General features: G+C 35.9%; 1 protein-coding gene across 1 annotated transcript in view; it reads left to right on the plus strand.

Moving 5' to 3' along the window:
• The window catches only part of LOC112807728 (zinc finger protein 90 homolog), a 133,105-nt gene that overhangs the window by 27,406 nt on the left and 91,424 nt on the right, over window positions 1–14,275 (plus strand). The gene's annotated exons all lie outside the window — the stretch shown is intronic.

Here is a 14,275-nt window from a genome sequence, read left to right on the forward strand (position 1 = left end):
AATTTAATTAATAAAAATTATCTGTGTTGTGTGCCCCCCCAAAAAGATTTCTGTATGTTGATTTTTTTTTTATCCTGCAATTTGACCTAACATATTTATCAGTCCTAACACTTTTTTGGTGGAGTCTTGATGATTTTGTATATATAGTATGTCTTCTCCAACTAGTGACAATTTTACTTCTTTACCAATTTGGATACCTTTTATTTATTTATTTTTTGTTGTTGTCTTGATTGCTGTGGCTAGGACTTCCATTACTCTGTTGAATAAAAGTAGTAAGAATGGACATCCTTGTCTCGTTCCTGTTCTTAGAGGAAAAGTTTTTCACTATTGAGTATGATGTTAGCTGTGGGTTTTTCATATATGGCCTTTATTATGTTGAGGTATGTTGCCTTTAACCCTACTTTCTTGAAAGATGACCTTATGATTTTTATCCTTTATTTTCTTAATGTTGTATATCACATTGATTTATTTGTGGATGTTGAACCATCTTTGTGTCCTGTAATAAATCCCACATCATTATGGTGTATGATCCTTTTCATGTATTGTTGAATTCAGTTTGCTAATATTTTGTTTAGGTTTTTTGCATCTATGTTCAGCAGGAATATTGTCCTGTAATTTTTTGTTCTTGTAACATCATTGTCAGCTTTGGTATGAGGATAATGCTGGCCTTATAATATGAGTTTGGAAATGTTCCCTCCTCTTCTATTTTTTTTGGTAGAGTTTGAGAATGGTATTCTATTTCAGATGATTTGTAGAGGGGCGCCTGGGTGGCTCAGTTGGTGAAGCGTCTGCCTTCAGCTCAGGTCATGATCCAGGGGTCCTAGGATCGAGCCCCGCATCGGGCTCCCTGCTCAGCAGGAAGCCTGCTTCTCCCTCTGCCTCTGACCCTCTGCTTGTGTTCTCTCTCTCTCTCTGTCCAATAAATGAATAAAATCCTTCAAATAAATAAATAAATAAATGATTTGTAGAATTCACCAGTGAAGCTGTTTGGTCCTGGACTTTATTTGCGGGGGGGGCATTATTTTGGGGGAGGCTTTCATTTGCTGATTGAGTTTCCTTACTATTTATTGGTCTGTTACAGATTTTTTATTTCATCATGATTCAGTCTTGGTAGGCTCAGTTTTTTTAAGAGATGTATGCACTTGTTCTAGATGGTCAAATTTGTTACAGTTGTTCACAGTGCTCTCATAAAATCCTTTGTATTTCTTTGGTATTAATTTTAACATCTTTTTCATTTCTAATTTAACTTATTTGAGTCCTCTTTTTCTTGGTGAGCCTAGTAAAAGTTTAATTCTGTTTATCTTTTCAAAGAACAAGCTCTTAATCTTATTGATCTTTTCTGTTGGCTTTTTAGATAATATTTCATTTATTTCTGCTCTGATCATTATTATTTCCTTCCTTCTACTAATTTGGGCTTTATTTCTTCATCTTTTTCTAGTTCCTTGAGGTGTAAGGTTAGGTTTTTTTTTTCTGGTTTCTTAATGTATTTATCACTCTGAACTTCCTTTTTAGAACTGCTTTTTGCTGTATCCTGTAAGTTTTGGTATATTGTATTTCCATTTAAGGTATGTTTTGATTTCTCTGTTGACTCATTGTTTGTTCGGGAGCATGTTTAATCTGCACATATCTGTGAATTTTCTAGTTTTCTTCTGGTAATTAATTTCTAGTTTCATACCATTGTTGTCAGAGAAGATACTTGATTGGGTTTGAATCTACTTAAATTTGGTAGGATTTGTTTTTTGTCCTAATGTATGATCAGTCCTTGAAAATTTTTCATGTGTATTGAGCATTTTTCTTTGTTTTTGGATGAAATGTTCTGTAAATGTAAAGTCCATCTGGTCTAATGGGACATTTAAAACCAATGCCAAATGTAAGTTGACAGCATAAGATTGGACACATTCTAAAGCTCTGTGGTTTTACTCTCCCCTCCTTATTTTATGGTTTTGATGTCAAATCTTGTATCTTTTGATCTTATATATCCCTTAACTAATAATTGTAGTTATGGCAATTTTTTTGTACATAAAAGTTTCATACTACTGGGGCGCCTGGGTGTCTCAGTCGTTAGGTCTCTGCCTTCAGCTCGGGTCATGATCCCAGGGTCCTGGGATCCAGCCCCACATCGGGCTCCCTGCTCCGCGGGGAGTCTGCTTCTCCCTCTGCCTCTGCCTCTTTTCCCTGCTTGTGCTCTCTCTCTGTGAAATAAATAAAATCTTAAAAAAAAAAGGTTCATACTGTTTTTATAAGTGATCAACCCACTATCTTCACAATATTAGAATATTCTGAATTTTACTATATATTTATTTTTACCACTGTGATTTATACTTTTATATGTTTTCCTGTTACTAATTTGTGTTCTTTTGTTTCAGCTTAAAAATGTCCTTTTAACATTTCTTGTGAAGCTGTTCTAGTGTTGGTGGTTTCTAGCCTTTTTTTTTTTGGTCTGGAAAACTTTTTAGTTGTCCTTCAATTCTCAGCTTTGCTGTATAGAGTATTCTTGGTTAGTAATTTTTTTTTTCTTTTCCAGCTCTTTGAATTTTTGAATATACCATGGCACTTGTCTTCTGGCCAGAAACGTTTCTTCTGAAGAATTGGAATAACTAGTTGTGGGTTTTTTGGTTTTGTTTTTGTTTTGCTGCTTTTAAGATTCTCTCCTTGTCTTTAATCTTTGGCACTTTAATTATAATGTGTTTTGGTGTGGGTCTTTTGGATTTATTTTATATAGAAATCTCTGGACTTCCTGAATAGGGATTTCATTTTTTCCCCCAATTTGGGGAAGTTTTCAGCCATTATTTCTTTAAATAAGTTTTATGCCCCTTTCTTTTTCTTCTCTTTTTGTGACTTCTATAATGTGAGTGTTGGTCTGCTTTGGATGGTCTGATACATCCCCTTAAGCTATATCCCCCCCGCCCCCGCTCTAATGGAGTAAGTTCCACTGTCCTGTATTGCAGATCACTGATTTCTTATGCCTCATCTATTCTGCTGTTGAATCCCTCTGATGTATTTTTCAGTTCACCTATTGTATTTTCTGTTTGGTATTTTATTATATTATCTCTTTGTTAAAGTTCTCACTGTGTTCATCTATTCTTCTCTGGAGTTTGATGAGTATCTTTATGACCATTATTTTGAACTCCTTATCAGGTAAATCACTTACCTCCATTTCATTAAAGACTTATTCTGAGGTTTTATCCTGTTCTTTCATTTAGAACACATTTCTTTGTTTCTTTATTTTTCTTGATTCTCTGTGTGGGTTTCTGTACATTAGATCAAACAGCCAACTCTCCTAGTATTGGAGGAATGGCCTCATGTAGGTGAAAACCTCATTGTTCAACTCTGACTTAGCTCTTGGTTGTCTGTCAAATTTTGTGATTGTCTAACCAGTCTGTTTTACTAGTAGTGGCTTTAGTAGTTGAGGGTGTTTCAAGACCTGTCAGTGTCCCAGTGGGGGGATCTTGGTCAGCATCTAGATTCAGGCTGAAGAGAAGGGAGATCCTCAGGCAGTACCTCTTAAAGTACATAAATATATATTGTCGTGTGAGACTGAAAGCAGGTCACCCTAGACATCAGAGCCTGGAAATCCAGAAAGTCGAAAAAGTGTGATAGCAGTTGAGTATACAGACTCCTTTTCAGGAGATACTGGAGAGCGGGAGTGAGGCAGAAGGAGAAGGCAGAGAAGACGCCCTCCAGCTGCAGTAAGTTAGAGGAGGGAGAATGCACTGTCGGTGCTCACTTAACATTTTCAGACGAGATCGGGTGCGTTCAGCGTGGTATGGCCGTAGTCACTTAACCATTTTCAAATGATAAACTAGCATTGCATTAGTAGGATAAATCCCACAGGGCCTTTGTGTATAATCCTTTTTATATGTTACTATATAACATTTGCTTGCATTTTGGGGAGTATCTGTGGGTCTGTATTCAAAAGATGTTGATCTTAGTTTTTTATTGTCTTTTCTTATGTCTGATTTTAGTGCCAGTGTGGTATTAGTCTCATATAATGAGTTAGGAGGTCTTTTCTATTTTCTGGAGGAGTATTTGAATAATTAATGTTAATTATTATTTAAATGATTTTAAAAAATTCACTAGTGAAACCATCTGGATCTGGGCTTTTTTTTTTTAAGATTATTTTTATTTATTTATTTGGCAGAGAGAGATACAGTGAGAGAGGGAACACAAGCAGGGGGAGTGGAAGAGGGAGAAGCAGGCTTCCTGCTGAGCAGGGAGCCCGATGCGGGGCTCAATCCCAGGACCCTGACCTTATTTTCATGTCAGCCTAAATACAGGTTTGTCAGGTTTCTTGATCTTTTCAAAGAATCATTTTTTGCCTTTCTTTGCTGTTTTATTAATTTTTACTCATCTCATTTTCTATCCTTGCTTGCTTTGGATTGGTATTGCTTTTTTTTTCCATTGTTCTCAGGTGTGCAAGGCAGGTTATTGATTTGGAATCATTCTTTTTAAGATTTTATTTGAGAGAGAGAGAGCATGCATTTATATTTATTTGAGAGAGAAGGAGAGCCCATGCACCCGTGTGAGCTTGGTGGGTAGGGGCAGAGGGAGCGGGAGAGAGAGAATTCCAAGCAGACTCTGCACTGAGTGGGGCTCGACGTCATGACCCTGAGATCATGACCTGAGCTGAAATCAAGAGTCAAATGCTTGACTGACTAAGCCACCTAGGTGCCCTGGGATCCTTTTTTTTAGTATGGTTATTGTGGGTATAAATTATCTTCTTCTTCTTTTTTTTAATATTTTACTTATTTATTTGAGAGAGAGAGACCCACAGGGAGAGAGGGAACACAAGCAGGGGGAGTGGGAGAGGGAGAAGCAGGCTTCCCGCGGAGCAGGGAGCCCGATGTGGGGCTCGATCCCAGGACCCTGGGATCATGACCTGAGCCGAAGGCAGATGCTTAACGACTGAGCCACCCAGGTGCCCCTATAAATTATCTTCTAAGTACTGTTTTGTGTGTATCTCATAAGTTTTGGTATATTAAATCTACATTTTTACTTCAAGTATTTTCTAAGTTTCCTTGTTATTTTTTCCCTCTGTTTTATTCAGGAATGTGTTATTTAATCTTATATTTATGAATTCAAAATCCCTTTGTATCACTGATTTATAATTTTCTTCCATTGTGATAGGAGAACCTTTTAAAATCTATCCTGGAAAGGGGCGCCTGGGTGGCTCAGTCATTAAGCGTCTGCCTTCGGCTCAGGTCATGATCCCAGGGTCCTGGGATTGAGCCCCACATCGGACTCCCTGCTCTCCGGGAAGCCTGCTTCTCCCTCTCCCACTCTCCCTGCTTGTATTCCCTCTCTTGCTGTCTCTCTCTCTGCCAAATAAATAAATAAAATCTTTTAAAAATAAAATCTATCCTAGGGAATGTTCCATCTTTTGAAGAATATGTATTCTGCTCTTTTCAAGTGGATTGTCTTAAATATGTTATCTGTTAGGTCTAGCTTACTTTATGGTGTATTTTAACTTCCTTTTATGTATTTATTTATTTTTTGCTTTTTTGTATTCTCCCAGTTGTTTTGTCTATTACTTAAAGTGGGATATTAAAGTCTGTAATTATTATTGTTGACGTGTGTTTTTCCTTTGAATTCTGTCAGAATTTCCTTCATACACTTGAGACTTTTGTTTTTAGCAGCATATAATTGCTTGGATTAATGTCTCCTTTACTTATTGACCAGTTTCATTGCATGATATCCACTTTATCTCCAATAACACTTTTTTGTGTAAAAATAGATTTTTGCCTGATACTAATATAGCTCCTATAGCCTTTTTATAAATGTTGTGTACTTGATATATTTTTATCTGTTTTTAAAATTTTCTACCTATTTGTGCTTTGAATCTTGTAGGTAGCATGTGCTTGCATATACATGTTTCATACACCCTGACATTTGCTGATTTTTGATTGGATTTCTAGGTCCATTCCCGGTTTTCTGGTGTTGGTATGGTTGGATTTACTCTAGCTGTTTTACTTTTTGGTGTTTATCTGCCTTATGCCTTTTTGATCCTATCATTCTTTTATTACTGCCTTCTTTTTCATTAAGTATGTTTTAGCATAATATTTTAATTTCTTCAATGACGATTTCACTTAAAAATGATTTTCCTGGGGCGCCTGGGTGGCTCAGGTTAAGCAACTGCCTTCGGCTTAGTTCATGATCCTGGAGTCTCTGGATCGAGTCCCCCATCGGGTTCCCTGCTCAGCGAGGAGCCTGCTTCTCCCTCTAACCCTCCCCCCTCTCATGTGCTCTCTCTCTCTCTCACATTCTCACTCTCTCAAATAAATAAATAAATCTTAAAAAAAATGATTTTCCTAATGGTTCTAAGATTTTCCTAATAAATTTACCTTTTCAGAATCTACTTCAGATATATACTCCCTTATCCACACTGAAATATAGAGATGCCATTCATATATAATTCTATTTATTCTACTCTATTTTTGTGATACTACTTTTGTGCATAGTAGATCTGTATATGTTTAAATTCCAACAATGCATTATTGGAATTACAACTTTATATAATTTGATGTCTTTTAAAGAAACTGAGACAAGAAAGGATAGCAAGTATTTATTTATGGAGTTTGCTATCTTAACGTTCTTATTCACCATTTCTGCTTCATTTCATTTGTTACTGTGAATTCAGGTTACCATCCAGGTTCGTTTCCTCACTCTGGTATAACTTTGTTTTTCTGCCTGTGTTTGCTATTGTCAAACGTATTTAATTTCTATAGGTTACAGACCTAACAATATAGTTGTATACATATTGGTTGTTGCATGGCCTGGGGCAGTGGTTAGGAGAAGAAATATGTCTTTATGCTGTCTTTTAAAATTACAGAGTTACTTTACCTGCAATCTTTGTGGATTTGAATTAATGACTGGAAATGTATGGGTTTATGTATTTCGCTTTCAGTTTTGAAAACAGTTCTATTTTGTTTTGTTTTTTTTTTCCTAGCTCACAGTATGTCACCCTACCTCCTGCTCTCTGTTGACTCTGTTGAAAAGTCAGGTGTTAATCTAACTGGAGTTCCCTTGTATATGATGAGTTGTATTTCTCTTGATACTTAAGTTTTCTTTTTGTCTTTCTTTTTAAATAGTCTTACTATGATGCATCTTGGCATGGATCTCTGTTTATCTCATGTGGAGTTTATTTATCTTCTGGAATTTGCATATTATTTTTCTCTTAAATTTGCAGGATTTCACCGTTCTGTTGAATAGTTTTTCTCCCCTTACTCTTCCTTCTTTTCTTTTGATATTCCCATTTTGAATATTTTGGTGCAGATAACACTGTCTTTCATTTATTTGAGGCTTTGTTCAGTTGTCTTCATTCTTCTTTTGTTTAAGTTATATCTATTGATCTATCTTCAAGTTTACTAATTCTTCTTCTTCTGTAAGCTTCAATTGTTGAGCCCATCTAATGAATTTACAGTGCAGGTAGTATAATTTTCAAATTTAGAATTTTTGTTTCATTCTTTTCTGTTTATTAATACTCTCTGTGTGATGAGGTGTCATCAGTACCTTCCTTTACTTCCTTAAACATGGTTGCCTTTTGGACATGTTTGTAATAGCTGCTTTGTGATCTGCTAAGTCCAATATCTGGACTCTTTCAAGGGCAGTTGGTTGCCTGCTGTTTCTCCCATATATGTGAAATTTACCTGTTCGTCTTGTGAAACTTTTTTTTTTGACAAAAGGATATCTTAGATATTTTGTTCCTAGTCTGATACTGATTCCTTCTTTTTCTAGGGCCCGTTATTATTTTTGCTTGCTTATTTGTTTAATGACTTGATTGGATTATTTGGCTGAAGTCCTTTCCTCCCACCGTGTACCATCTCTGATGTCTGTTGTCAGAGGGCGCTGCCTTGGGCACGCACACGGTTATTAGAATGACGATAGTGTTACGGGGGGGGTGCTCTGTGTCTTTTTGATGATTCATTCTGTGTGTCAACCTCAGTGGCCTAACTGATGCCCAGATAGCTGGTAAAACATTATTTCTGGGTGTGTCTTGGGGGATGTTTCTGGAAACAGCATTTGATTCAGTAGACTGAATAAAGAGATCCACCCTCACCTTTATGGTCAGATAGCATTTAATTATTTGAGGGCCTGAATGGAATAAAAAGGCAAAGAAGGGCAAATTTTCTTTTTCTTCTTGTGCTGGGATATCTAAGACAAAAATCAATGTTCCTGGTTCTCTGGCCTTTGGGCTCTGGGACTTCCACCACTGGCCCTCTAGTTTGCAGGCCTTCAATCTTTACTAAAAGTTAAACCATCATCTCCCGTAGTTGTCAGGCTTTTTGACTCAGACTGAATTATACCATTGGCTTTCCTGGTTCTCCAACTTTCAAACAGCAGATTGGGGGACTTCTTGGCCTCCATCACTGCATAAGTCAATTCCTTTAATAAACTTCATCTCTCTCTCTCTCTCTCTCTCTCACACACACACACACACACACGCACGTGTGTATATGTATGGTTACTGGCTCTGTTTCTCTGGCAAACCCTGATTAACACAGTTTCTTTCACTGGTCTCTGTGTTAACTTCTCTGCCTCTATTGGTGTCACATCCTGTTTTAGCCTCTACTAATTATTGGCCCATTGGTCTGTTGTTTCCAACATTGTCCTGGGTCATATATTGCTCTATGGATTGGTCCAATTTTGAGCCCTTTCAAACCATCTTTGTATTGCCCTTCATGGCGAAATCATCTCCTAGAAAATTTATTTTTTTCTCAAAAAATAATTGAGAAAATTATTTCCGTAGAAAATCTTCTATTGTAAGTGTATTTGTGTGAATGTTTCTGGTAGATAGGATCAAATCTATAGCCTGGGTTGTTCTCCTTAATTGTCTCTTTCCCTTGTTCTTCTGGTATAATTTTAGTTGGTCTGTGATTTACCTTGTTGCCCTAATGGAGGCACCAGTCTCTTCTTAGTTGCTGAACACTGAAATTTCATTGTTTTTGAAGGTGGCGTTATTTTCATAAGAAGAACTTGATAGTTCTGTGTTCTGCCTGTGTCTCTGAATATAAGTACTACAGTGTTGCTCTGGAGTTAGGAGCCAGAACAGTGCCCCGCTTCTCTCAGAGTGATGCTGTGGTTTACGATTAGTAGATGTGTGTATTTCTGTCTGAGTGTTTCTTAAAACTTGATATAAGCATAAGACACATAATATTCTTCTATAAGAAGTTTAAAATGGTATTGAAAAAATTAAAGAAGGTTTCTATATATGAATAGATTATGTTGTTGATTATTGGAAGGGCCAGCATCATAAAGATGTATTCCTCCCTAATTCACATGCAGATTCAATTAATTCTAATTAGAAATCCTATGAGGTTTGATGGTGTGTTTTTGTTTTCAAGAAGTCAAGTTACCCCTTTAATACTTAGAACCCACAAAATGATTGAGATATACAATGAGCCTGTGGTAATGTAAACCTGAGAAAGCAGAGATTTTTGCCTGTTTTCTTCACTACTTTACCCCCATTTAAAAGGCAGAGATTGCCAAGTGAGATAAATTAAAAGGGTAAGATTCAAATAGGTTGAACATAAAAAGGATGGAAAAAGATAAACAGTGGTAAAATTATTCAAAAGGTTATATTCCTGTGTCAGTATTAGATGAAGTGGATTTCAAAGCCAAGAATATTGCCAGAGAAAGAGAAGGATTTTTTTTTCATATTGATAGAGATAAATTTATCAAGAAAACTTAATCCTTTCCTTTTATGGTGCAGATAAATTTTTCAAAGTATATGAAGGAAAATCTGATGGAACTTGAAGGAGAAATAGATGCACAGTTATAGTCTGATATTTCAACATCCCTCTCCCGTGGAAAATAAGCAAAGCTGTACTAGACTTGAAGAACACCGAATAACCAAATGACCTAATTGACATTTATAAAATACCACCCCCCCACACACACAGGTAAACCAGTGGAATACACATTCTTTTCAGGAGCACATGAACGTAAACCGAGGTAGATCCATATTCTAAGACCTAAAACAAATCTCAATTTAAAAGGAGTCAAGTCATATAAAATGTTTTCTCTTACCAGAGTGGAGATAAATCTAGCTAAATTAAAAATCAGTAACAGAAAGAGCTGTAAAAGTCCTAAATAGTTAGAAACTTAATAGCACACTTTTACCTAACTTGATGGTTCAGAGAAGAATTCAAAGGGGAAATTAGAAACTATTTTGAACTGAATGTTCATGAAAACAGAATTTGTAGGAAATTTACATATAGGAAATTTTAATATAGGAAACAAAGTATGTATAATATTTCATTGATTTCATTATTTTCCATTTGATCTTTATTCCTTCTCTTACTTTTGGGTTTAATTTTCTCTTTTCTAGTGTTTTTTTTTCTTGTTTTTTAAGGTGAAAACAGCTGAGATAATTGAGACCTTTCTTATGCAACACAAGTAAATTTTTTGTGTGTGAATGTATCTAATGCACAAATGCATACATAAAATTCTTTTTATATGGAATATATATTATAAATAATATGTATTTAATATGTGTAAATTTCATACATGTTGGATTTTGTGTTTGTATACACACATGTATATCTAACACGTGTGTGAAATTCATACTGGATAAGAAGGAAGGTCACAATTTAATGGCTGCTTCCACCTTATAAATCTAGGGGGACAGGAGCAAATTAAATCCATAGTAAGGAGAAGAAACGAAGTAGTAAATAACAAAGTGTTTAAATAATGTAATTGAAAACAGAAAAATAGTTGAGAAAATTAGTGAAACCAAAAGCTGGTTCTTTAAGATCAGTAAAATTGACAGGCTTCTAGATGAGACACATTATTGATATCAAGAATAGCAGTGGTGGCGCGCCTGGGTGGCTCAGTAGTTAAGCGTCTGCCTTCGGCTCAGGTCATGATCCCGGGGTCCTGGGATAGAGCCCCACATCGGGCTCCCTGCTGCGTGGGAAGCCTGCTTCTCCCTCTCCCACTCCCTCTCTTGCTGTCTCTCTCTGTCAAAAAATAAATAAAATATTACCAAAAAAAAAAGTATAGCAGTGGCAATATCACCAAAGATTCTACAGATATTACAAGAAAAATAAGGAAATGTTTTGCCTCTAGCTTTATAAATTCAACCATTTAGGTAAAATGGACAATTTCCTTCAACAGCTATCCCAGCTCACTTCAGGAGAAATAGATAACCATTCCATGAAGAAAACCCAAGTACAGGGACTTCATTAGTGAGTTCTACCACACATGGAATAATACCAGTTTTACCAAACTCTTCCAGAAAATCCAGAAGGTTATACTAATTCAGTCTCTGAGGCTAGCATTTTGCTAATACCAAAACTAGACAAAGATATTACAGGCATACCTCAGAGATACATTAACAAATTTCAGAACCTATGTGGAAAATCTTTAAAGACAATTTTGATTAAACCCATTTTCATGATACCTATACCCCTTGATGGTGGAGGACTTTGCAGTGAAGGAAGGGGATTTGTATAGTTGAAAAGCACATAGATATTTTCAAAGATACTGTTCTTCTTGAGTGGACTGTATGATGGATGATGTAGTATCATCGTACAGTGTTCTTGAGGGTGATCATGCCTTTAACTCATAGGAGATACATGCTGATACATTTGAAATAACAGATCATGATGTTTGCATTTAACCCACAGAGTTAATGGTCAGGAAAACTTTATATAGAGAAAGATAAGGCAAGTATGGGAAAAATTTAACAATTTGTAAATGTAGGTGAAAAGCACAGAAATGCTTTATTTTATGGCTCACGCAAACTTGATACTTTGTTTCTTATGTGGAAATTATTCTGTTTACATTTTCTGTCTCTACCAAGTTTAATTTCGATAAGGTGTATTTTCTTAGGAAATTATTTGCTACTTTTCTTTCAAACATACCTGTATCATGTTGAGCAAAAATAGCCTTTTTGATTTTTTTCATACCTTGTTCCAGTGATTGTTTCCTCCTTACTGTTTCTCAGTTTGGGTAGTTGAACTTTCTTTCCCTTGTTTTTGTTGATTAGGGTAGTCAATGATTTGCTTTCTTTGTTAATCTTTTCAAAGAACCCGCTTTTTTGTTTCTTAAAGATTTTATGTATTTTTTAAGTAATCTCTACACCAAACGTGGGGACTGAACTCAAAACCCCAAGATCAAGAGTTGCATGCTCCACTGACTGAGCCAGCCAGGGGTTCCAAAGAACCAGCTTTTTTGACTTAACTCTTGTTCTACTGTTTTTCTGTTTCTGTTCCATTAACTTCTAATCTAAGTAAACTATCCAGAAATGAAAGAAGACCTGACGCACATATTCAGAGACCACCAGCAACCTGGGAAAACTGATGTGGAATGGTTCACTAAAGACCGCCTTTAATAAAACTAGTAGACCTTAAAGATGAAGAGAAAGGTTTTTTGTTTTGTTTTGTTTTAAGATTTTATTTATTTGACAGAGGCACAGTGAGAGAGGGAACACAAGCAGGGGGAGTGGGAGAGGGAGAAGCAGGCTTCCCCTGGAGCAGGGAGCCCGATGCGGGGCTCGATCCCAGGACCCTGGGATCATGACCTGAGCCAAAGGCAGACGCTTAACAACTGAGCCACCCAGGCGCCCTGAAGAGAAAGTTTTTATCTGTATTATTTTAAATTTATTTTTGTGTTTATCTGTTTTTATCTTTATTATTTCACTCTTTGTGCTTTCTACTCCATTCTTTTACATTACTATTGTTTTCTTCTAGTTTTTTTAATTTTTTGAGTCAAGGGTTTACTTATTTTTCATTCTTTGTCACTGATACAAAACATTTGATGCTATGAAATCTCTGATCAGTGTGTGTATCCCATATATACTCCTAAGTAATATTTTCACTATTTTGGTTTAGAACTTCAGCTTTGGTTTGTTTCCTTTTTCATCAAAGAGCAGTTTTTACTAGAGAGTTGTTTGTTTTTGAAGTCCCAATGGAAGCTTATTCTTCCCTAATAATTTCTAGTTTTACTGTAGCATTACCTGAGCATTTTACCTGTATCAGTTTTTTTTTTTTTTTAATGTTTCAGGCACCCTTGAGATGGAAGTGTCTTTTCTATTACAAGTTTTGACATTATAAAGATATATGTCTTCTTGGTTGTTGTCATTAAGTCTTCTACACCCCCAACTTTTTCCTTTTTGATCTTTCTTGAAATACTCTTTTGAATAGTGTATTTCATTTTTTCCTTGCTTTTCTGAGTTCTGCTTCAAGGGTTTTTGGACTCTAGATATTCATACTGTGATTTTCACATTGAAAGTTGAGGATTTTAGCCTTGTAAAGTGGGGTTTTGGGGGGTTTTTTTGTCCTTACTGATAACAAGATTGCATCTCTGCTTCCTTATTGTTTCCCTTTGTCTGGAATAATATGGCCCATCCCTTTGGTTTTAGCTTTTTTGAGTCAGTTTTTATCATTATGTTTCCCCTTTATAGCATCAATTTGGATTTTGTTTGTGACACAGTTTGAAGTCATTTGTTAATTGATGAATTAAACCCATTCATATTTATTAATATGATTCATGTTTCGTCTCATTTCTGTCATTTTGTTACATTTAATGAGTGTATCACATTTACTGAATTATTCTGTTTGGTCTTTTTTTCTTTTTGGAGGGAGTCAATTAAATTTTTATGGTTTTGTTCTTGTAGTTACTTTTACACTAATAGTTTTTTATACTGGCCTTAGTTGCCCATTTCCTTATTTAACTCTATTTGATTTTTTAGCTTTTAGTGACATTCTTTAGGCTATTATTTATGTGGCTATCTCTGAGCTTATTCTTATTTCTTCTTTTCATTCCTGTTTCCTATAGGTTTTCTAATTGCATTATTTCTGCTTCACTAGAATATATAACATTTATGTATATGTGTGTGTGTGTGTGTGTGTATATACACACACACACACACACACACATATGTATGTATGTATTTAAAGATTTTATTTATTTGAGAGCAAGAACGTGAGAGGAAAGAGAGCACGAGTGGGGGTGGTGCAGAGGGGGAGGGAGAAGCAGACTCCCTGCTGAGCAGGGAGCCCGATGTGGGACTCGATCCAAGGACCCTGAGATCATGACCTGAGCCGGAAGTAGACCCTTAACCAACTGAGCCACCCAGGGGCCTCTAACATTTATATATTATTCTTCTATTCTTGTTCTCAACTTTCTTTTGGTCTTGGGCCTACAATTAAATTATCCACTGCTCAGTTTTTCTGCCAGTGTTCCCTATCAAATCCTTGATTCCCACTTTTTTTTTTAACTTGAAAATGTTCCTCCACTGAGCCTTGCTTTGTTTATTGGTGACAGAATCTAT

This window comes from Callorhinus ursinus, unplaced genomic scaffold (assembly GCF_003265705.2).
Source record: "Callorhinus ursinus isolate GAN/ISIS: 27379988/994484 unplaced genomic scaffold, GSC_fseal_2.0 scaffold32, whole genome shotgun sequence".
Classification (NCBI taxonomy): Eukaryota; Metazoa; Chordata; class Mammalia; order Carnivora; family Otariidae; genus Callorhinus; species Callorhinus ursinus.